This window comes from Protopterus annectens, chromosome 2.part1, assembly GCF_019279795.1.
Source record: "Protopterus annectens isolate FY-2018-M chromosome 2.part1, PAN1.0, whole genome shotgun sequence".
Taxonomy (NCBI): domain Eukaryota; kingdom Metazoa; phylum Chordata; order Ceratodontiformes; family Protopteridae; genus Protopterus; species Protopterus annectens.
In genome coordinates, this window is record NC_056729.1 from 765,642,487 (window position 1) to 765,669,394 (window position 26,908).

Below are 26,908 nucleotides of genomic sequence, written 5' to 3' on the forward strand. Positions count from 1 at the left end.
TGTATGTTGGTGACAATGCAGGCTACTGCAGTGATCTGTGTCCTAGGCCAACTATGTGATACACACCCATGAAAACTTTGATAGATTAATGTGGGTGAGGGTTCATGTCTGGAGTATATGTCAAACATGTTAAAACACAGCAAAGTCTGTGAGTGATGGACATCCAGTGTAGGTGTATGGCAACTGTTGTCGATATGCATACAGACACCGTGTTGCTTAGGTGATCCACTGAGGGACTGCAGAATACCTTTGGAAATGTGAATATCACAGGATAGACAAGATAACCCTTGTCCACATGTACACACCATTACCCGTTGTACATGATGGGTGCTACCACCTACATGGTACTGTTGGAATACTATGTTAACTACATGCCGATGACAATGCTACAGTTGCGTTACAGAAATACAGCATGGCTTGGACAACAGGAATCTGTCTGTATGATACCCTTGTAGTGGTTAGGTGTGTCGTGTAGAATGCATTGTAGGCCACTGTATGCATTTGCAGTCATGGATGGACATATCCATAGTGTGTTGACATGTACATGAGACTGCTATATGCCAAAGAGTATTGTTCCCAGGGATGTGTGGGGCCCAGTAAGAATGGCTACTGGTATAGTGTAGTACTGCAGGGATATCACTGACACCAGGTTCCTACATCTGTGTATCAGTTGAGGAGACACCATGTAATGACCACAGAATGTCAGGCTATGTAGGCTGTGTATAGTACCAGAATGCAGACCATTGACATATGGAAACCGTATCACCCACAGCATACTGTCAAACCATGTCATGTTCCATGCTAACCATGTTCACAAATGTACACCTGCAACTCTGTGCTGCAAACATCACACATGTACTGTCCACACCCCAACACATGCAGGCACAGGTAAACACAACAGCCATGTGGCACATGTGCAGACAGTACACTTTGGGAAATAACACTGGTGTATACAAAACGACAACGACAATCATAGTTAATGCATCATGCATGCTCGAATATACCCACAATGATATCATTATACTGTACTGTTAACAACATGATATTATTACTACAGTGCTATGTAGTCACCCTGTGCATTAGCACCATGCTGTCCTGTTCCTGCATCAATGTTACAGATGGCAGGAGGTGGCACAGTTTCATCATATGCACAGGGTGTGTACTTGGTTTGCCAGAGTCTGCCATTGACACATCCAGTTGACATGTATGTGTGTGTTAGTGAGGGACAACAGTACAACATGGGGCAATGTTGATGCGATGTGTGTGTGTATGTGTTAGCCCTAGGTGGTAGCATTATGTGTGTGTGTATGCTTGAACACAGTTCCACCACGTGGCTGCCATATACAAGTGTTTGTGGACAGCCACAGACTGTATCTGCCAGGTCATACAGATCACTGTCTCTGGCCACGGAAACTGTATCTGTGCCTGGCAGGGGTGCTACGGACAGTATCAGGTACTAAGTCAGACTGGGTACTGTCATCAGAAGCAGTGGGTTGTTGACTGGACCCATGTCCCTGCTGGGACTGTCCAGAGCCATGTGCATGTGGCCTTCTAGGACAGTGTAATGACAGCACAGACCCAGCATTGCTGGGGCTGGCACTGGCACTATGGGAACGGTTGCAGGTTTGTTGTCGTTCGCAATGACTGCCAGCTGATGATGTTGCTGGCATACATCCATGTCGACGCCTAAACCATCCTGCACTGTCCTGGCTCCTGGACATGTAGTTGTGGAAGAGATCTAACATGTCCCCCCAACGTCTATCAATGACCTCGCTGATATTACGGATGGCAGCCACAACGTCATGCATACTGTCATTCATAGTGGTGCAATGTGCTCTAAGCTCCCTCAGACCCTGTTTGGTGTACCATTCCATATGTGCCTGTGCCTACATTACAGCCCGGAACATAGCTGAGGTTGAAAAACCTCTGTGGGCACATCTGACAGTGGCAGTATGCCCATGGATGCTCCCACAAGAACCCCTGGACATCTACCTGTGTGGTACCATGTCAGGAATCTGGTCATGGCTGCTGTGAGGGGATGCATGTGCCAATGATACCACAATACCCTGGTCAATGCCCACTGTATGCTGTCCCTCAGCTAGGGACATTGGTGACAATGGATGTATCGGCCAGGATGGCTGTGTGCATTGATGGGGTTGACTGCTGTGTTGTGTCGATTGGCTGACCAACGACAGACCCTGTCACACCTCCCTGTGCCATTACACATGTATCATCATTATCACTATCCCCAGCAGTGGATTTAGGTTCCCTGCTGCACTCCACCAGAGCAACATCAGAATCTGTGAGAGGAAGATAGGAAACACAGTTTACAAATGTGTACACGATGTTAGCACACATGCACACATGCACACAGGCGCACATGCACACATGCACACATGCACGCATGCGCACAGGTGCACATGCACACAGGCACACATGCACACATGCGCACATGCACACAAGCACACATGCACACAGGCACACATGCACACATGCGCACAGGCACACATGCACACAGCCACACATGCACACATGCACACATGTGCACATTCGCACATGCACACATGCACACAAGCACACAGACACACAGGCACACTCCTCAGTACAGCAGATACAAACACAGACACACCTGCAATCCAACACATACACAATACTGTTTGAGGGTGGGTGACAGTATCACAAGGAAAAAACATTACTGCACGCGTGTCAGCATGCAGATTATGTGTTGCACAGGAACATGCAGTGCAAGTATAGACAGCCCTTGTTAATAACAGTATACGTGTACTTGATGGTTGTGTGTAGTTGTTCAGTGATTGTCTCTACCCTGGAACACAATGTGTACAAGGACATAACAATGTTGTGCAAGTGTTACAAGTTGTGGGTGCATATATTTGCACACACACACACACACACACACACACACACACACACACAAAACACGACAGTGCTACGCAATAACTGCTATGTGTCATTGGAACTGGATGTGGTGTAGTAACGTGAGCCATGATCAACATGCTTCTTGTGGTCAGTCAACAATAATAATGTGTGCCAGACAGGCAGCTAGCATGCTGTACCTGAAGTGCAGTAACATGACTACATCCATAATTACACAGCCACTTGTTACATGGGTGTGTAAGGTGGCCAATAGTGAGCATTGCCTAACATGAATTTATTATTTGTTCAAGACTGTTGCACAAAGACATGGTAGGCCTCTACCCCTCAGGTATATTATGTGTGCTGAATAGAGGATAAGTGGGATACTGAAGGGCGGCCATACAGTAGGTGTCATAATTGGACATGTGTAGCAGGCTAAGGTGTAGTGTCTATGCCAAACATGTGAGTGTAGTGTACATGTGTATCAGGTATGCCTATACAATGTCCAGTACTGTGTTGCCACACATGTGTGTCATGCTCTGTGTATTGCATGTGAGTGAGGCAGCTACGGAGAGTAATGGGATATGCATAGTCTCACAGCAAACATGCACAGCATGCATTATGTGTAGGTGTTACATGTGCACACACTACACCTCCATATGACATGCACATGTCATTAGCAATAGTATTATTACACACTCACCAGCATGGATTTGCTGCCTTGCTGTCACTCCAGAGGGACCTGCAAAAATATGACAGTGATTGCCATTGGCCACAACTGTGCCATTGATACTGTGAGTATGATAAAGTACAGTAGTACAACAGGTGGCTTTCACAGGTGTACAGATTATGCTCAGAATATCAATCTTGCAAAAGAATAGGCAGGTTAACAGCTACACACACAGTACATATCTCACACATGCATAAACTACCAGTACAGAGAACAGTCAACTACAGATATGACATGTTACCTGCACACTCCATTTCAACATGCTGGGTGGCTCTGGCCTCCATGATGACACATGTTTGTGGATGTTGTTGCTGTTGGACTGGAGCCACAACACTTAGGAGGTGCTCCTCCACACTGGTGAGGGGGGGTGGATAGGTACCCCACCACCTGTGGCAAGCTGTTGTCTGTGGATATCAGACGCACGCTGCCGGACATGTCTAATTAAATCACTGCAGTGATGACGTACCTGCTCATATGTCCAGTTATGCATGCCTATGTCATTTACCCGATGGACAAGATCTTGCCACAGTGAAGCCCTCTCATTGTGGTTCTGGCTGGTTCTGGAAAACAGCACAGAGAAATTCTGCACCAGGCTCTGGTGGATCTCCTGATCCTCTGCTGCTGTATAAGGTGGGTTATGCTGATGCACCATCACCCTGGAAGGAAAAGAAAAATATGTGAGCAAGTCATGTGGCACACTTAATATTCTAATGTACTGATATCACTTAACTGCCATATATAGCATCTGTCTGTCTATCAGGGGATATACATGTTTGATACCATATATCAGTGCTCAGACCACAACTGTCTGGCAGTGCCTGCTACACTCCATACAACAAACTAGTATACACCAGCACTCGGCACACTATTTGGGATACAAAGCACAACCTCACACTGGGGGTATGTATCAAGCTAATGGATGAAGAATATTGTCATCCCATACAATGAATGCAATGCACATTTACAGTTTAAATGATAATCCACCCTAGTCTTTGATGCCATACCCCTACCTGATATATGTGCACAGTTGTTAATATAGCCAGCATACTGCTGTCACAGAGTATACATGCTGCCAGGTACACACACATACCCTGTAACACACATGTGAGTGTGGCCATGGTACAGGCATTATTACACACACATTACACATACATACAACACACAAATGTATGACGACACAGATGAGCATTAACTGTGTACCTTATAGTCAAATAAAAAAACATAGAATAACCAAACCAAAAAAGTAACCTTGGTCGAGGAATAAAAAAGTGCACTTGGAAACAAAATTTTGTCAATGCATAGTCTACGGTTTCTTAAAAAACATTTAATATTAATAGCATCGTTTAAGCCTGGAAATTTATCAGATTTTAACCTTATTTGCCACAAGGTTTCCCTTAGCTCTAAATAATTTCTAAAATCACCCCCCCTCAAATCCGATTTACATATTTCAACAACTGAAAATAAAAACTTCTTAAAATTGTGACAAACTAAGGAATGTTTTAAACAGGGCATTAGTCTCATCTTGGTGGTAAATACTGTAAAAATGTTCACGAATGCGAGTTTTCAAACACCTCGTAGTCATTCCAACATAAAAATGTTTTTTTAAGAAACCGTAGACTATGTATTGACAAAATTTTGTTTCCAAGTGCACTTTTTTATTCCTCGACCAAGGTTACTTTTTTGGTGTACCTTATAGTACTGTGTGCCGCTATTTACAGATACCTATGCATGAGGTATGTAATCTGTGCAGACTACAGGAAACACACCAGACAGTGTTACCAGGGAATGTGAACATACACCATACTGTAGTGTTTATGCCTACAACTTCAGGTAGTACAACAGTTCATATGTGAGCTGGATTCAACAGCAGTACCACTTACTGAGCATACATGTATTGCTTCTGCCTACAATGGGACACCGCAGTCATACACAGGGAATTACAGCACAACATATGCCAATCTACTATGTTTGCATCCCGATAACTGACACATCTTTCACTGGACTCACACCTACGACACAAACTACCATGACAGACACAAACTCACGCTAAGCTATCACACCTTTACAGACCTTGCACACTGTCAGTGTCACACTCATACAACCTCACATAGCTGGTATTGCACTGAGTACATGTGTGCGTGCATTTTGTCATAGGTAGGTACTATGCTATTGGCCCTGGGCCTAGGGCAGCCTAGCGTTATGCTACTCTGCCCTTTGGGACACATGTAATGTGATTTTACTTGCTCCTGTGAAATGGTTACACAGAGGTGACTCACAGGGCATATTACCTATCTCCATAACATTCATCAGGGGTATGTATGACATCTATTAATAAGGAGCCTTGTTGGTTTAGTCCAGGGTATGGCATATTTGTGTATGGAAACCTGTACCTCCAGCATGTGCTGTTTAGTGTGGTGACAAGGATAAGGGCCCTAAGTCATGTAGGCTGGACGGATTGTGAGGTGTTGCCATGTTGGTTGGCTGACTGGTATGGGTGTGACATAACTCTGTATGTCCAGCAGTGGTAACCTCTGTGTAGGAAGTATGCAAGGCACTCTAGCTGTGGTTTTGTGAGTCAGTCAGCATAGGGAATGTGATTGAGGGGATTATCAGTCTTTGTTAGGTATGTCTGTGGCCTATCCACTTGCTGTAGTTCTCATGGGAGGGACATACTGCATAGGACATTGTGAGGTGTAGAGGGGCACACTGACTTACATTTCCCTAGCTGACGCACCTTTTGTGATGACATGTACCATGTACATGGATTACAAGACTAGTGTGCCACTGTGGATATCAAAGGGGAGGCTATTTTACACCTGTGCCCCATGTTCCTTTCTGACACCTCCAGTGGCAGGCACGCAACCACCTATGTGGTAGTTAGTGGGTAACATGTTTGGAATGGGGCATGGTACTGCAGTATCAACACTGATGTTTAGTCCATGCCTTGTTCACCAGGCACCTGTTGCAGTACATCTTCCCCCATGTCCCCTTCTCTCACTCTCTCTTTATATATGTGTATATATATATATATATATATATATATATATATATATATATATATATATATATATATATATATATATATATATACACATATAAATATACATATATCAATATATACATATCTATGTATATATATATATATATATATATATATATATATATATGTAAATATATATACATATCTACATATATATATATATATATATATATATATATATATATATATACACACTGCTCTATATGTCCATATATATATATATATATATATATATATATATATATATATATATATATATATATATATATATATATATAGACATTCATATCTATCTGTATATATGTATGAATCTAGATACATATCTATATATGTATGTATCTATTATATCTATATGTATATACATATTCTATCTATCTATCTATATATCTCTATCTATCTATACATACCTCTCTATCTATGTACGTATATATATACATATATATATATATATATATATATATAGATATATATATATATATATATAGATATGGGTCTACTTCACATGGTCGACAAGCCATTTGATCGACTTTCATTTGGTCGACAATTCATTTGGTCGACAAGCAGTTTTATGTGGGGGGGCTGTGCCCCACACACCCCTCCCTAACTATATATCAACTCCAGGGTCGCACAACATTGGGAAGTGGGGCAAATCTGCCTGTCGACCAAATGAATTGTCGACCAAATGAAAGTCGATCAAATGGCTTGTCAACCATCTCAGGTAGACCCATATATATAGGTTCATAGGTTCATAGGTTCATACTAGGCTATCTGCCCGAGGGCATTTACAAGCCTAGCCCATAGTTTTGTGGCTTACGCCACCCCTTTAGTATGGGGAACTATACCCATTATTTTGCTGTGCCTCTGTCGAGCAGTGACACTGAGGTAATCCCTGGGGTATATCTGCAATCTCCCATCCATTGGTCAAGATTTCTCTTGAACAAGGCCAGCGAGGTGCTCTGCCTCACATGTACCGGGATTTTGTTCCACAGCATAGGGAGTCTTTGGGTGATGAATCTATCCCTCCAGCACGTCCTATTGATAGCCGTGTCGAGGTTTAAGTCTCCCGCCCTTGTGGCTCTGATGGATCTAGATTTTTTGAGGTGAAGCATATTCATCAAATCTGGGTTGGACATGGCCTTGTATGTTAGGCAAAGGTCACCTCTGAGCAAGCGGTGGCGACTGAATAGAGCTGGAGTTCTTTCAGTCGGGCAGCATAGGACAGATTTTTGAGACCTTTTATCCTTTTGGTGAGGAACTTTTGTGGCCTCTCCAGCTGCTGCAAGTGTCAGGTCAGATACATTCTGAATGGGGCATTGTACTCAATCATTGGTCTGATGAGTGATGAGTAAAGGGAGACAATGACCTCCCTTGATCTAGATGAGAATCCCTTCATGATAAGGTGGGCAATGTAGAAGGTCTTCCTAACTACTTTAGCTACATGGGTGTCGAATGACAGACTACTATCAACCTGGGTCCCCAGGTCCCTGATAACTTCTTCTGTGCTCAGTGGATTACCACCTATTTGGTAGCTAGGGGTAACCTTGTTTTTCCCGAAGGGTATGACTATGCATTTTTTGGCATTTAACTTTAGGCCGTGGCTCTGGCACCAGTTATCCGTTTCTGTGAGACCCTTCTGAAGGATATCTGTGTCAGATGTGTTTTCTACTATGGCCAGTTTGCAGTCATCTGCAAACTTTGTCAGCCATAACCCTCCTGTGTTTGCTTGTACTTCGGAAAAGTAGATGCCAAACAAGAGTGGGCCCAGGACTGAGCCCTGTGGGACACCACTTGTGACAGGCTTTGAGTCTGACATGGCGCCAGCAACTCTGACCCTGTGGGTTCTGTCACTCAGCCAGTTTGCAACCCATCTTGTGATGTATGTGTTAACATTTAAGCTGATGAGTTTGTCAATGATACCCGAGTGGGGTATTGTATCGAAGGCCTTAGCCAGATCGAGGTAGGCTGTATGGACTGCCTTTCCCTCATCAATGGCTTTGGTGACTGTTTCGAAAAAGTCAACCAAGTTTAAAAGGCATGATCTGCCTTTGACAAAGCCAAACTGGGTTGGATCCAAAGTCTGCAAATTCCCTATGTCTTTATTTATGAGGTCCATTATGATCCTCTCCATGGCTTTGCAGATAAGGCTTGTCAAGCTAATGGGCCGGTAATTTCCAGGGTCTGTGGAGGCACCGCCTTTGTGAAGTGGGACCACAGTTGCAGTGCGCCTCCTGGAGTATCCAGAGGTAAGACTTTGATTAAACAGTTGTCCTAGCTGTGGGTTTAATTCCTCATTGAGTTCGTGGAGCACACAGCCGGGGACACCATCAGGTCCCATGGATGCTGTGTTTTTTGCTTTGGAGAGAGCAGTTCTCACTTGGGCTGGAGATGTTTGGGGGCTGCACTCGTTTGGTATAGATATCTCTCCTTTTGGGGAGTTTGCACTGAACCTGTCAGCCAGTATGTTGGCAATGTCTGTAGGATCAGTAATCTTCACATCATTTTGTACTAGTTCTGAGCATATCTGGGAGTTTCCTCCTAGGTTTCTAACATAGCTAAAGAAGGCCTTATGATTGTCTTTTGAGTCTTTAGCTATTTTTCTCTCGAAATTTGCTTTGGATGATTTTATGAGAGCTCTTAGTTTTTTATTTATAGTGATCAGGGGTGTCTTACCTTTTAAGGATTTTGCTCTATCTTGTAGTAGCTTCCTCCTTTTGTTGTAGAGTTTGTTTATGGCTGGGGTCCACCAGACTGGACGCTTGCCTTTGGTACAAAGAGTCTTTGTTTTGCTTGGGATTGCCTTATCCATGCAGTCCTGCAGGTGCTGGTAGAAGGCATTTGTAAGTGATTCAGCGGCTTGAGTATTGTTTTCCGACGGCTCGGGGGCCTGAAAGGAGACCACACTAGTCTTTAGAAGTGTGAAGTCGGCTTTTGAGAAGTTCTTTACTGTGGTCTTTTTTATTTCAGGTGGGGTGGGATGAGGACCTCCAGCGAGATTAGTTTGTGATCTGATCTCACCAGTGAGGGGTATACTTCCGGTGTTGAACATTGTGCTCCCATGTTCGTGATGATGAGATCAAGTATGTTATCTCCTCTTGTGGGGATGGTGACTAGTTGTTCCATAGCATTTGAGTTTATGAATTCCAGGAACTTTTGGGCTAGGGTGTTTGGGCTTGAGTAGTGTTCCCAGTCTATATTAGGGTAATTGAAGTCACCTAGTATGATGGTGTTTGGTGATACATTTATCCCCTCTAGTGTTTTCAGGAAGGCCATGTGAGGTTCCTGAGTTTGTGAGGGTGGCTGTAACATGCTACAATTTGCAGAGCAGTCTTGCCTATGGTTAATTGCACCTGGATGGTCTCCGATGCATCGTGCGTTGCCACCAGTCTTGAGGTGTGGGTGTCCTTGATGAATATGGATACCCCCCCCTTTCTTGGTATTGTCCGGATTTTGGGGCGGGCATGATATGAGGTAAAACCTGATAGCTGGGGTGCTCTCAGGAGCCTTGAACCAGGTTTCTGTCACAGCACAGACATCGATGTTCTCCATACTGAGAAGGGCCTCGAGTGCGTGCATTTTGAGATTTAGACTTCTGGCATTGAGCAGCATTACCTTTAGTTTTTTCCTTTTTTGTGTTCTAGGGTGGTAGGTTTAGAATTTGAGCCTTGCCTAAAAAGGCACTATGGGGTGGCAAGAGCCTTTGCCAATATCCGAATCCCAGGGTGACAGGTGCAAGCCGTCCCTTGTGAAGCAGCGTGGCTTGTCCAGCATGTCATCCCAGGCAGACAGATACTGGATCCCCTTTGAATGACACCAGTGTTTAAGCCAAATGTTAAAGCTGATCATCTTATCTCTGTATTGTGGCATCATTCTTGGTGAAGGTAGGATACTGCTCAAGGTCAGGGTCATACCTGCCTGGGCTACATGATCAGAGAGCTCCTCAATGTCTCTTTTCATGTAGTCCAAGGAGGTGCGTCTCAGGTCGTTTACACCAGCGTGGACAATGACTGAGTCATTTGTACCTGCTGTTGAGAGACCTGAGTGCTTGCGTTATGTGGCGGATTCTAGCGCCCGACAGGCAGCTTACTGTGACCTTCTCCTTACTCAGTCTGGTGAGCGGGACGTCAGTGTGTCTGACTATGGAGTCACCAATGATTAGTGTGTCTGGCATTGTGTTTGGCCTTAAGGGCTGTGACTGTTTGACACTCTGACTGTGAGGTCTATGTGTTGCGGGTGTTGTGTTCTGAGGTGGTTGTTTGGGTGTCTGCTTTGGTGGCCTCTGCTGTTTTGGTAGATTTTTGATGAGAGCCTCCGAGTATGTCTTTGTGTGTTTATGTGTATGATTTGAGGTTGTAATGGTACTATGTGAGACTGGGTCTATAATGTGTGTGGTAACCTTCTCCTCCTGACTGGTCTTGACAGTCCTATGTTGAGAGAGCTCAGCCTCCAGTTTGGCCGTATAGTTGCATCTCTCGCATGTATTTGTGTTTTGTGGGAGGAGGAGAGGGTTGTCTGTGTACATGAGGCAATTGTAGCATTGCCTCAATATTCCCAGGTTCACCAGCTGAGCAGGAGAGGACACTAGCAACTGATCCCTCGACATGCTAGAAGGATAGACAAAAACTTTAAAAAGATTCGGGACGTGGGTGACCGAGAAATGGGGGGTTGCCTTTTTGGGGTACTATCTATGACAAGGGTGCCGTATCAAGGTAATAAGTACTGCAGGAGCAAGTGCTAGGTTTAACAGATAGAGAATAGTCTACTTGGAGTCAAGTAGAGATGATCTTTTTTAGTTATAGGATACGCTGATTTGATCAGTAGTATAGTTCGAGGAAGGTAGTTTTAAGGGAAAATTTGAAGAGTGGACTTTAGGTAGCCCGAATACTTTAAACCTGCTTAACCGGCGCTGCCCTAGTGTGCAACAGTGGCAGCTCCGCGCTAACGCGTTTAGCGTTTTATACCAGGGGCTGGAAAAGCTAGAAACTGGCCCAAAACGACCAATAAACTACTAGTTACTGGCTGAAACCTCACAAAACTGGACAAAAGGCAGCTCAATGCTTCCCACTCCCACTGGTAAGCAAGGTAACTTCCTTTCCCCCAAATAAGGCAAGGAAACAGTACACAGGAACTACAACCAAGGCCCAGGAATCAGCAACTCTGAAACTGGACTAAACTAGTAAAGCAGGAAAAACAAGAGATATTTTTTCTTTTTCTTTTTTCACAAAACAGGCAGAAACAGGTACAGCAAACACTTATAAATGCTATGAATCAGCTACTACAGCTTACACAGAAGAATTTGCTACAAATACAGTCAAATAGTAACAAACAAGGATTCCAAGTGCAATATTAAGTTAAATGCAGTAAAAACAGCTTCAATGTAACATATATATATAATTATATATATATATATATATATATATATATATATATATATATATATATATATATATATATATAGACTATGTGTATATATATATATATATATATAGATAGATAGATATATGTATATATAGATATACACACACTTCTAAACATCCATTGCTGTACATATACATGCACATGTAGGCACATAGACTGCCCACCTTTCATGGTGGGAATATCAGTTCTGAAACAGTTGTGAGACATACCATTCTGTAATGATATTGCACAGTGTTGTGCAGAATGCATTATGCTGTCCTCTGGCCGTATAGCTGTAGCAGGCCTCATTGGCTCAGTTCCACAAATGTTCACCACCACATGACATATACCTGCACTGCATGCAGTTTTCAATGCCACACACACTACAACCTATATTGATATGTGCACATAGCAAACTTCAACTACATATGTATGTCCAGCCTTCACAAACAGTTGCAGTATGTCCCTTGCCCTATGCACATCTGCATGTACATATAGATACAGACTGCTAACACATATGGAGGGTCTCTCTCTCTCTCTCTCGCTCTCTCTCTCTCTCGCTCTCTCTCTCTCTATTTTGGGTTAGTAACAAACAACACCATTCAAAATTAGTTGTAAACGCACCCTTAAAAGCAGACCCAGCTGAGAAAACTGTTGCATTCACCTCTGACTGAAAAGTCAATAGCCATGCATCCTAAATTTAATGACAAGTTCAGGAATCAACCATTCGTGTGGGACTCCCTATAAATAGATTGTAGAGCAAAGGAAGGAAAATAATGATACGTTACAAGAAATTCCAATCCAGTTGTCTAAAGACCACACTGGAACATACCAACAAGGAGCTTGAGAGCACCATTAGAAAATGTAAAGCAGAGTATGAACTTACAGCTGCCACAGATACCAGAGGAAACTACAAATCTTTCTTCAGCTATGTCAGAAAATTAAAGAATAATATCCAACAATTCTCTGGACTCATTTCTATTAATATCACATTCTCTAATTCCAAGGATATCGCCAATAAATTAACAGATACATTTAGGGATAACACTACCCCTTCTGCTCATATTGTTGCCCTTTCTATACCTGAAAATTTAGCTCCTCCTGAGGTCACCTTGAAACAAGTCTTAGAATCCCTGACAAAGGCTAAAAGTAATATTTCCATGAGAATACATGTCACACCAGGTTGCATTTTCATCAATGCCAAGTATACACTATCTAAGCTACAACTTAGACTATGCAACCTCAGTGTGTCTACAGAGTTTGTGCCTGATGCCTGTTGAACAGCCACTGTGACTTCCTATATGAAGATAGCACCTTGAAAAACCCATCCGTCTCACCGGCCTTATATGCAAAGGTGTGGAACATATAATAGCAAAACTTATTTATACACTCTTAGACAAATGAACTGATATAGACCTCACTCAGTCATGGTTTTGTGAAGGACAGGTTGTTTGTGCCTGCCTCCTGAACCTAGTAAGCTTCTTTGAAAATTTTACAGAGGCTGTGGACTGTGGTCACTCTGCACATTTTTTATCTTGATCTGGCCAAGGCTGTTGTACTATTCCTTATGCTGGAATATTTAAAAATTAAACCAACTTAATGCAAACCTCAACATTGCCCTCTGGATTGCTAATTGGCTATCCAATAGATCATAAATTGTGAAAATTCCTGGTACACTCTCTGAATATAAAATTATATTGAGTGGGTGCTACAGGGATCCATGCTTATATTTGTCATTTAATTTGCATATATTCAAATTATTATACTAGCAGTACAGTTGACCACGTTTGCTGATAATTACAAGCTGGGTACTATTATTCACTCATTCATTGATATTAAACAGCTCCAGCAAACAATGGAATATACATATATCTGGGGTACTGTAATTCAGCTAAAGTTAAATGCAAAAAATTGTTATAAATGGTAACCCTCTTCCGATAGAGATAGTCTTAAAAGACCTGGGTATTGCTATAGACAACTCACTCTCATTTGATCATTATGTTTCCAGCATAGTCTTCAAGACCAAAATAAGTCATATTACTCCTGTATTCAACTGTTATTGGACAAATCATTTAATGCAATGCCCCATCTGATACAGCCAAATCCAAGCATTTTGTTCCAATGGAAAGGCCCCAGAGATTTCTGACTAAGAAAGCTCTTAGTTCAATTAGTAAGAAAGGTTAGCATGACTCTGCCATGATCAGCACCCTTCAAGTGCCTCCAAGATGACCTGTGTCTAGCTTTTCAAACATGAAGGATCAAATCCTGTTTGACCTCCTATTTCGTTGCAAGACTTGTACCTGTACAGACACCCGCACCACAGATATAAATCTACATCAAAGCATAAACAAGGCACACTAGAAGGATACATTTTTAACATAGCATATTTCTAAGTTATGGAATAAGTATCCACTACAAAGTACTACGTTGGCTACCCTTAAGACAAGTCTTAATTACGGAATGGTTAGACACAAGTTTTCACCAGGCTTATCGTGTAAGGTTCTAATAAATTTGAGAAGCAAGCAGTATTAAGTGCTTGATAAGGGTGGCAAGAACTTTTAAGTTTGTCTACTTCAAGGTATATATAGCTAGGTGGGTCCCATTTAGATGATCGAAGTTTTAGAACTTTGAATTTCATATGGCCGACACCATATGATCGAAGTTTTAAAACTTTGATTGTTCTTAACGGAGATCTCCATACAGTGCAGAATGGGAAATTGTCCCTTTTTCTCGCTTTAGTGTGATCTCGGAGTTTGTATATTTAAGTAACAGGGGGTGTGGGGTACAGGGGGGCTTGTGCCCCTGCAGAAACATTCAGGAATATTTTTTGTTTTCTTTAAGTGTTCAAAGTTTTAAAACTTCAATCATATGGTGTTGGCCATATGAAATTCAAAGTTCTAAGACTTTGACTATCTAAATGGGACCTGGCTAGGCACCTTATGGATCCTGTGGTCACTTGTCTAGTTCTATTCATCTATTATGTATATATATATATATATATATATATATATATATATATATATATAGATAGATAGATTGATAGATAGATACATATATATATATATATATATATATATAAAATATATGTATATATATATATATATATATATATATATATATATATATATATATATATATATATATATATATATATATATAAACTTGTCTTCTTAGCCTCAGTAGCAAAAAGAAACAGAAAACATGTAAGCACAATAAATCCATTCATCTCAATTGCTTAACAGACTTCTTCAGATTAACCATGTAAAATCATTATAAGCTTTAAACCAGCATGAATGATGAATACAAAAACAACACTAAAATAATGGCATTTAAAATTGTCTCCTAAAATTAATGAGTGTAACTTTTTTAAATAGTTTTAAAATTAACATGACCAGTTCAATTTGGAAAACAACAACCACTTGAAAGCTATAATCATTGTAATATAAATCATTTTCCTGGTCTCCCTCATAAAAATCATGTACCACACGATGCAATACGTAAAACAACTTTTTTGTACATGTCCTACAAGGCATTTCCTCATCCTTTTTAATGTGGCTGAATTAAGCTCACAAATCTTTTTTTTCCATAATAAATCTTTATTGTTATATTATTTTCAAACACAAGTAAGAACAAAAATAACATATTCACAAATCAAGCATTAACTAATATCACTAATAACCACACTATATATACAATATTTACAAGAATGTTTCCATGTAATACTGTTAAATATAAAAAAGCATAAGAATAAATGCAAGTAATAGACAGTTGATTACTAAATTCTCTCCACACACATAAATAATTATTAATATTTTCAAGTTGAAAATACTATGCTAGTATAATATTAAAAATCTGTTCCCAAATTTTTGGATTATTAACATTTTTATTTTGTGGGTTTAATAGTAATTTATGAGCCAATATATGTTTTGTCGCCAGAACTCTAAAGTTCTGCCATGAAGTTTTAGATGGGTCCAACCAATTTGAAGCTATATAAAGCTTCATTAATAGAAAAATATTAATATATATAATCATTTGTGATTTAGGGATCTCTCTCGGGGGAATATGCAGAATCATAAATTTCCATGATAACGTTGTACTCTGGTAACCCACCTTCTGTAGTTGGATCTTAAGGGAATTCCAAAGTTTGAAAATACATTTACAACTCCAGAACATATGAAGAAGATCAGCTGGTTGATTCCCTACAGTATGGACAAGTTGGTGAATTTTTGGGATTAAATTTATGCAGGGTAAGACGTGTATAATATGCCTTGTTCCAAATCATTAACTGGGTATATATTAATTTTTGAAGAGAAGTAGATTTGATGGTCAAGTCAGTTGCTTTTAACATATTACTTCTATCTGTCAGTAAGATTTTCTCTTCCCAGTAGTTTGATAACAAAATTTTATCATGAAATTGAAATTCTTTAATTAATTGATTTGCTGTCATGATATATTTAAGATCCTGTTGGAGAGCTTGCCACAACAAAGAGCATCTATTAATAGCCTCTTCTTCCAGTTTAAAACTTTTAAAATAGCTTATAGTGAGTTCTCTAATCTGTCTCAGAATAACCAGATAATTTTTAGGTAAGTTAAGTTCTTGTCTTATTTAGTTGGCCGAACTGTCAAGATGTTTATATATATCAATCAAAGTTAGATTAGCTATCAATGGAAACTTGTTGAGATCAATTAGTTGATTATTCAATTTTAAATTAGAATTCTTATGAAAGGGTTGAAAAACCATCATATATTGAACCAAATCTAATGAATGAAATAAATTATGTAAAGAGAGTATGTTCGTTTTGATGTGATCAATAATCCCATAAAATTTCAATGTATCCTTACCTAAAAAAAGTATTGCTTTAGGATTGATATTTAACTTTAGAATATATTTATAATTCAGAACTACCCAAGGTGGTGTCCACTTAGTATTATTTATATCATAATTGGCAATTCTTAAAATTCTATTAGAATTTACAATTAAATAATACATTTCAAAATTAGATAATTCCAGTCCTCCTCTATTTTTGGGGTCATTAATTTATCATAAGATATCCTGGTTTTCTTTGGTTCCCAAATGAATTTAGCGAATTCTTTATGAATCCATTTAAAAAATGACTTCGAAAGTAATAAATTGGCTGACCTGAAAATATACAGTAATCGTGGTAATATGTTCATTTTGATAATTGAAACTTTTGCTAATATTGGCAGTCGTAAATTTTTCCATCTCCCAAAATCAGAAATTATTTGTTCGCAGATTGCTTTAATATTATTATTATAAAAGCCGTTATTATCAGTAGAGAACTCAATACCTAGATATTTAATATTTTCTTTAAATGATACCTGTCCCACTAAGGGCAATAACGAAAAGGGGTTTGGGTGTCTTTAAAGGGAAGATATTGTTTTTTTTCAAGTTAATTTTATAATTAGACACTTTTGAGAACTCATTAACAGCCTTCAATAATTTTTCAGTATCTGATAATGGAGATGCACAATAAATGCTAAGATCGTCAGCAAAAGCTGCCATTAATATTTTAGTTCCATAAATTATTGGGACATTATGATAAACTTAGAAAAAACAAATTAGTGATACTATAAAACAAATCACGCCAGTCTCTGCCAAGATATATTTATTCCGTTAGCGCTTTCGTGCATTAACAAATAAATGCACTTCTTCAGACACCATATTAAAAATAACTAACATATATATATATATATATATATATATATATATATATGTGTGTGTGTGTGTGTGTGTGTGTGTGTGTGTGTACATATATATATGTTAGTTATTTTTACATATGGTGTCTGAAGAAGTGCATTTATTTGTTAATGCACGAAAGCGCTAACGGAATAAATATATCTTGGCAGAGACTGGCGTGATTTGTTTTATAGTATGACTAATTTGTTTTTTCTAAGTTTGTGGTTTCTTTGTTTTTTTCACATTATGACAAACATTTTGTTTAATATATAAAAACAATGGTTCAAGATAGATATTAAATAATAAAGGGGACAAAGGGCAACCCTGGTGTGTTCCAGTCTTAATCTGTATTCTTTTAGAGAAGGTTTTATTAATATACAGTGTAGTATAGGGATTACTATATAATATTTGTAACATTTGGACAAACTCATGTGATATATTAAAATATGGTAAAAGATCAAACAAGAAATTTGTCATTTAATTTGCATATATTCAAATTATTATACTAGCAGTACAGTTGACCACGTTTGCTGATAATTACAAGCTGGGTACTATTATTCACTCATTCATTGATATTAAACAGCTCCAGCAAACAATGGAATATACATATATCTGGTGTACTGTAATTCAGCTAAAGTTAAATGCAAAAAATTGTTATAAATGGTAACCCTCTTCAGTTAGAGATGGTCTTAAAAGACCTGGGTATTGTTATAGACAACTCACTCTCATTTGATCATTATGTTTCCACCATAGTCTTCAAGACCAAAATAAGTCATATTACTCCTGTATTCAACTGTTATTGGACAAATCATTTAATGCAATGCCCCATCTGATACAGCCAAATCCAAGCATTTTGTTCCAATGGAAAGGCCCCAGAGATTTCTGACTAAGAAAGTTCTTAGTTCAATTAGTAAGAATGGTTAGCATGACTCTACCATGATCAGCACCCTTCAAGTGCCTCCAAGATGACCTGTGTCTAGCTTTTCAAACATGAAGGACCAAATCCTGTTTGACCTCCTATTTCGTTGCAAGACTTGTACCTGTACAGACACCCGCACCACAGATCTAAATCTACATCAAAGCATAAACAAGGCACACTGGAAGGATACATTTCTAACATAGCATATTTTTAAGTTATGGAATAAGTATCCAGTACAAAGTACTACGTTGGCTACCCTTAAGACAAGTCTTAATTACGGAATGGTTAGACACAAGTTTTCACCAGGCTTATCATGTAAGGTTCTACTAAATTTGAGAAGCAAGCAGTATTAAGTGCTTGATAAGGGTGGCAAGAACTTTTAAGTTTGTTTACTTCAAGGTGTATATAGCTAGGTGGGTCCCATTTAGAAGATCGAAGTTTTAGAACTTTGAATTTCATATGGCCGACACCATATGATCGAAGTTTTAAAACTTTGATTGTTCTTAACGGTGATCTCCATACAGTGCAGAATAGGAAATTGTCCCTTTTTCTCGCTTTAGTGCGATCTCGGAGTTTGTATATTTAAGTAACAGGGGGTGTGGGGTACAGGGGGGCTTGTGCCCCTGCAGAAACATTCAGGAATATTTTTTGTTTTCCTTAAGTGTTCAAAGTTTTAAAACTTCAATCATATGGTGTTGGCCATATGAAATTCAAAGTTCTAAGACTTTGACTATCTAAATGGGACCTGGCTAGGCACCTTATGGATCCTGTGGTCACTTGTCTAGTTCTATTCATCTATTATATATATATATATATATATATATATATATATATATATATATACATATACATACATATATATATATATATATATATATATATATATATATATATATATATATATATATATATATATATATATATATATATATATATATATATATATATATATATATATATATATATATATATATATATATATATATATATAATATATATATATATATATATATATATATATATATATATATATATATATATAAATTTGTCTTCTTAGCCTCAGTAGCAAAAAGAAACAGAAAACATTTATGCACAATAAATCCATTCATCTCAATTGCTTAACAGACTTCTTCAGATTAGCCATGTAAAATCATTATAAGCTTTAAACCAGCATGAATGATGAATACAAAAACAACACTAAAATAATGTCATTTAAAATTGTCTCCTAAAATTAATGAGTGTAACTTTTTTAAATAGTTTTAAAATTAACATGACAAGTTCAATTTGGAAAACAACAACCGCGTGAAAGCTATAATCATTGTAATATAAATCATTTTCCTGGTCTCCCTCATAAAAATCATGTACCACACGATGCAATATGTAAAACAACTTTTTTCTACATGTCCTACAAGGCATTTCCTCATCCTTTTTAATGTGGCTGAATTAAGCTCACAAATCTTTTTTTTTTCCATAATAAATCTTTATTGTTATATTATTTTCAAACACAAGTAAGAACAAAAATAACATATTCACAAATCAAGGATTAACTAATATCACTAATAACCACACTCTATATACAATATTTACAATAATGTTTCCATGTAATACTGTTAAATATAAAAAAGCATAAGAATAAATGCAAGTAATAGACAGTCGATTACTAAATTCTCTCCACACACGTAAATAATTATTAATATTTTCAAGTTGAAAATACTATGCTAGTATAATATTAAAAATCTGTTCCCAAATTTTTGGATTATTAACATTTTTATTTTGTGGGTTTAATAGTAATTTATGAGCCAATATATGTTTTGTCGCTAGAACTCTAAAGTTCTGCCATGAAGTTTTAGATGGGTCTAACCAATTTGAAGCTATATAAAGCTTCATTAATAGAAAAATATTAATATAACTAATCATTTGTGATTTAGGGATCTCTCTTGGGGGAATATGCAGAATCATAAATTTCCATGATAACGTTGTACTCTGGTAACCCACCTTCTGTAGTTGGATCTTAAGGGAATTCCAAAGTTTGAAAATGCATTTACAACTCCAGAACATATGAAGAAGATCAGCTGGTTGATTCCTACAGTATGGAGAAGTTGGTGAATTTTTGGGATTAAATTTATGCAGGGTAAGACGTGTATAATATGCATTGTTCCAAATCATCAACTGGGTATATATTAATTTTTGAAGAGAAGTAGATTTGATGGTCAAGTCAGTTGCTTTTAACATATTACTTCTATCTGTCAGTAAGACTTTCTCTTCCCAGTAGTTTGATAACAAAATTTTATCATGAAATTGAAATTCTCTAATTAATTGATTTGCTGTCATGATATATTTAAGATCCTGTTGGAGAGCTTGCCACAACAAAGAGCATCTATTAATAGCCTCTTCTTCTGGTTTAAAACTTTTAAAATAGCTTATAGTGAGTTCTCTAATTTGTCTCAGAATAACCAGATATTTTTTAGGTAAGTTAAGTTCTTGTCTTATTTGGTTGGCCGAACTGTCAAGATGTTTATATATATCAATCAAAGTTAGATTAGCTATCAATGGAAACTTGTTGAGATCAATTAGTTGATTATTCAATTTTAAATTAGAATTCTTATGAAAGGGTTGAAAAACCATCATATGTTGAACCAAATCTAATGAATGAAATAAATTATGTAAAGAGAGTATGTTCATTTTGATGTGATCAATAATCCCATAGAATTTCAACGTATCCTTACCTAAAAAAAGTATTGCTTTAGGATTGATATTTAACTTTAGAATATATTTATAATTCAGAACTACCCAAGGTGGTGTCCACTTAGTATTATTTATATCATAATTGGCAATTCTTAAAATTCTATTAGAATTTACAATTAAATAATACATTTCAAAATTAGGTAATTCCAGTCCTCCTCTATTTTTGGGGTCATTAATTTATCATAAGATATCTTGGTTTTCTTTGGTTCCCAAATGAATTTAGCCCATTCTTTATGAATCCATTTAAAAAATGACTTCGAAAGTAATAAATTGGCTGACCTGAAAATATACAGTAATCGTGGTAATATGTTCATTTTGATAATTGAAACTCTTGCTAATATTGGCAGTCGTAAATTTTTCCATCTCCCAAAATCAGAAATTATTTGTTCCCAGATTGCTTTAATATTATTATTATAAAAGCCTTTATTATCAGTAGAGAACTCAATACCTAGATATTTAATATTTTCTTTAAATGATACCTGTCCCACTAAGGGCAATAACGAAAAGTGGGTTGGGTGTCTTTAAAGGGAAGATATTGTTTTTTTTTCAAGTTAATTTTATAATTAGACACTTTTGAGAACTCATTAACAGCCTTCAATAATTTTTCAGTATCTGATAATGGAGATGCACAATAAATGCTAAGATTGTCAGGAAAAGCTGTCATTAATATTTTAGTTCCATAAATTATTGGGACATTATGATAAACTTAGAAAAAACAAATTAGTGATACTATAAAACAAATCACGCCAGTCTCTGCCAAGATATATTTATTCCGTTACCGCTTTCGTGCATTAACAAATAAATGCACTTCTTCAGACACCATATTTAAAAATAACTAACATATATATATATATGTGTGTGTGTGTGTGTGTGTGTGTGTGTGTACATATATATATATGTTAGTTATTTTTAAATATGATGTCTGAAGAAGTGCATTTATTTGTTAATGCATGAAAGTGCTAACGGAATAAATATATCTTGGCAGAGACTGGCGTGATTTGTTTTATAGTATCACTAATTTGTTTTTTCTAAGTTTGTGGTTTCTTTGTTTTTTTCACATTATGATAAACATTTTGTTCCAGTCTTAATCTGTATTCTTTTAGAGAAGGTTGTATTAATATACAATGTAGTATAGGGATTACTATATAATATTTGTAACATTTGGACAAACTCATGTGATATATTAAAATATGGTAAAAGATCAAACAAGAAATGTGTATCAACCCTATCAAAGGCTTTCTGGGCATCAATTATAAGGGCATAAATATTTAAATTATTTTGCTTAGCATGCTCTAACATAGTATGTAGTGTGAGTGTATTATCACTGGTTTGTCTAACTGCCATAAAACCAGTCTGTTCTTTAGAAATGATATGAGTCATGATTCTCTTCAGTCTAGATGCTATAATAGAGGTTAGAATTTTCATGTCTACATTTATTAATGATATCGGTCTATAATTATCTGGATTTTGAGGATCTGAATTGGCTTTATGTATAAAAATAGTTTTTGAGGCGTTAAGGTGTGGATCATTAATTTTATTCCTAATTATGTAGTTAAACACAACTGAAAGTATCTTATGAAAATATCTGCAATTTTTTTTATAAAATTCCACTGTCAAGCCATCAGGACCTGGTGATTTATGTGATTTCATATCCTGAATTACATATACTATTTCTTCTTCAGATATCAGTTTAACCAAGTCATTTCGAATGTCCTCTCCTATGGTTGGAAACTTAATTGACTGTAGAAATTGTTCATAATTCCTGTTAGGGGTCATATCCTTTTCTCCAGCATAAATATTAGTGTATATTTTCTCAAAGATATTAAGAACGTCCTCAGTTTTAGAATATATTTTATTATTAAATTGTATTTCCGAAATCTGCACGATTGGTTTTGTTTGATTAATGATCCTAGCTAACGCTCTCGATGGTGTTTGAACATGACTGGCATACCTCACTAACGTCTTGTACTCTTGAAATGTTAATCTACTATTCTGAAGTAAAAAGAGATCCTTTTGACATTTAATCAGTTCCTTCTCTGTTTGCTCATTAAAATCCCTAATCAGTTCTTGATCAAGTAATTTAATTTTTATTTCTAAAGTTTGAATATCTTTGTTTAATATCTTTTTATAATAAGATGCTTTTTGCAAAAGTGTCCCTCTTATTTGAGCTTTAACTGTTGCCCATTCAATATCTGGGGCAAATTGTTGTTTCCCTAAACCAATCAATAAGTCTTTCAGGTACTTTGTAATTTCCAGTATTATATCCTCCTTATTCAATAGATTTGGATTAAGACACCAATTATAACCTCTTTGTCTCAAAGTATATTTTACCCCATTAGTAAAACTCAACAAAATTTTAGAATGGTCTCATATATAATGACATGTACCATAACTGTAGGTTCTAGATTGATCAATACTCTTGAAATCAGGAAGAAATCAATTATGGACCACATTTTATGACATGAGGAATAAAAGGTAAAATTGCTTGTACTATTATCGTTATTCAGATAATGAAATGGATCATATAATTGAAAGTCTTCTTTAAGATCATTCAGTGCTAATAGAGCATGCTTGTTAAATGCTCTTTGTGGACAAGATCTATCCAACTTTGGATCCTGGTAGGTATTCCAATCACCTCCAACAATTGCATAATATCTATCAAATTGTGTTAAAATTGAATATAGTGATGCTATAAATAGTTGTTGGTCATTACAGGGAGCATATATATTTAAAAGTAAAATAGGTTTATCAAATAAGGTAGATGAAAGAATAACAGCACCACCGTCCATTTTTATCTGTATTAGAATTTAATATCTTTTCCTTGTATTGATCTTTAATAATTATGGCTACCCCAGCACTATTTGACTTACCTTCAGATACTACTACTTCTCTAATCCATTTCTTTTTTTTAACATCACCCCATTGATCATTCATTAAATGCGTTTCTTGGAGTAGGATAAACCACACCTTAGCCTGCAACAATACATGTAACACCAGTTTCCTCTTCTTCAAGTTCTGGAGCCCTTTAACGTTCCATGAATCTACTTCCCACATTTCAAAGATTCACTGTAAAATGAAAGTTTTGGAGAGAGAGCATGGAAAAAACAAAAAAACAGTAAAGTCAAAACCATTCATAATCTGGAAGCAATCCTTATATCCTGTCCTCAACCAGTGCATACCCACTCTAACCCTGGACCAGGAGATGAATAGGTCCTGTATAATATAAAATGACAAAGGGTTTAAAAGAAACAACAGATATAAAAACACCACAATGTAAATTTTCACACATGTATCACAATTAAGACCTATAAAACCTAACTTCACTATGACAAAGCCTAAGCTAAACATTCTCTAACAAACACTGCCATAAACTACATCTCTTTGGTTAATTACTATTTAAACAAATCAAATTAAAAATGTAACAGTAGTACATGTAAAAAGAATAAAGTAAAAAAATAATGCATTTTCAGTAGGCTATAATAATGCACTTTCACTATAATAATGCACTTTCAGTTGGATTAGCTATCTATACATAAACCACATGCATTAAACGAGAGAGCACAATGTTCAACACCGGAGGTGTACCCCTCACTGGTGAGATCAGACCACAAACTAATCTCGCTGGAGGTCCTCATCCCACCCCCACCTGAAATAAAAAAGACCACAGTAAAGAACTTCTCAAAAGCCGACTTCACACTTCTAAAGACTAGTGTGGTCTCCTTTAAGGCCCCCGAGCCGGCGGAAAACAGTACTCAAGCCGCTGAATCACTTACAAATGCCTTCTACCAGCACCTGCAGGACTGCATGGATAAGGCAATCCCAAGCAAAACAAAGACTCTTTGTACCAAAGGCAAGCGTCCAGTCTGGTGGACCCCAGCCATAAACAAACTCTACAACAAAAGGAGGAAGCTACTACAAGATAGAGCAAAATCCTTAAAAGGTAAGACACCCTTGATCACTATAAGTAAAAAACTAAGAGCTCTCATAAAATCATCCAAAGCAAATTTCGAGAGAAAAATAGCTAAAGACTCAAAAGACAATCATAAGGCCTTCTTTAGCTATGTTAGAAACCTGGGAGGAAACTCCCAGATATGCTCAGAGCTAGTTCAAAATGATGTGAAGATTACTGATCCTACAGACATTGCCAACATACTGGCTGACAGGTTCAGTGCAAACTTCTCCCCTCCCCAAAGGAGAGATATCTATACCAAACGATTGCAGCCGCCCAAAGATCTCCAGCGCCCAAGTGAGAACTGCTCTCTCCAAAGCAAAACACACAGCATCCATGGGACCTGATGGTGTCCCCGGCTGTGTGCTCCATGAACTCAATGAGGAATTAAACCCACAGCTAGGACAGCTGTTTAATCAAAGTCTTACCTCTGGATACGCACCCAGGAGTGGCGCACTGCAACTGTGGTACCACTTCACAAAGGCGGTGCCTCCACCGACCCTGGAAATTACCGCCCATTAGCTTGACAAGCCTTATCTGCAAAGCCATGGAGAGGATCATAATGGACCTCATAAATAAAGACATAGGGAATTTGCAGACTTTGGATCCAACCCAGTTTGGCTTTGTCAAAGGCAGATCATGCCTTTTAAACTTGGTTGACTTTTTCAAACAGTCACCAAAGCCATTGATGAGGGAAAGGCAGTCCATACAGCCTACCTCGATCTGGCTAAGGCCTTCGATACAATACCCCATTCGGGTATCATTGAAAAACTCATCAGCTTAAATGTCAACCCATACATCACAAGATGGGTTGCAAACTGGCTGAGTGACAGAACCCACAGGGTCAGAGTTGCTGGCGCCATGTCAGACTCAAAGCCTGTCACAAGTGGTGTCCCACAGGGCTCAGTCCTGGGCCCACTCTTGTTTGGCATCTACTTTTCCGAAGTACAAGCAAACACAGGAGGGTTATGGCTGACAAAGTTTGCAGATGACTGCAAACTGGGCCATAGTAGAAAACACATCTGACACAGATATCCTTCAGAAGGGTCTCACAGAAATGGATAACTGGTGCCAGAGCCACGGCCTAAAGTTAAATGCCAAAAATGCATAGTCATACCCTTCGGGAAAAACAAGGTTACCCCTAGCTACCAAATAGGTGGCAATCCACTGAGCACAGAAGAAGTTATCAGGGACCTGGGGACCCAGGTTGATAGTAGTCTGTCATTCGACACCCATGTAGCTAAAGTAGTTAGGAAGACCTTCTACATTGCCCACCTTATCATGAAGGGATTCTCATCTAGATCAAGGGAGGTCATAGTCTCCCTTTACTCATCACTCATCAGACCAATGATTGAGTACAATGCCCCATTTGGAATGTATCTGACCCGACACTTGCAGCAGCTGGAGAGGCCACAAAAGTTCCTCACCAAAAGGATAAAGGGTCTCAAAAATCTGTCCTATGCTGCCCGACTGAAAGAACTCCAGCTCTATTCAGTCGCCACCGCTTGCTCAGAGGTGACCTTTGCCTAACATACAAGGCCATGTCAAACCCAGATTTG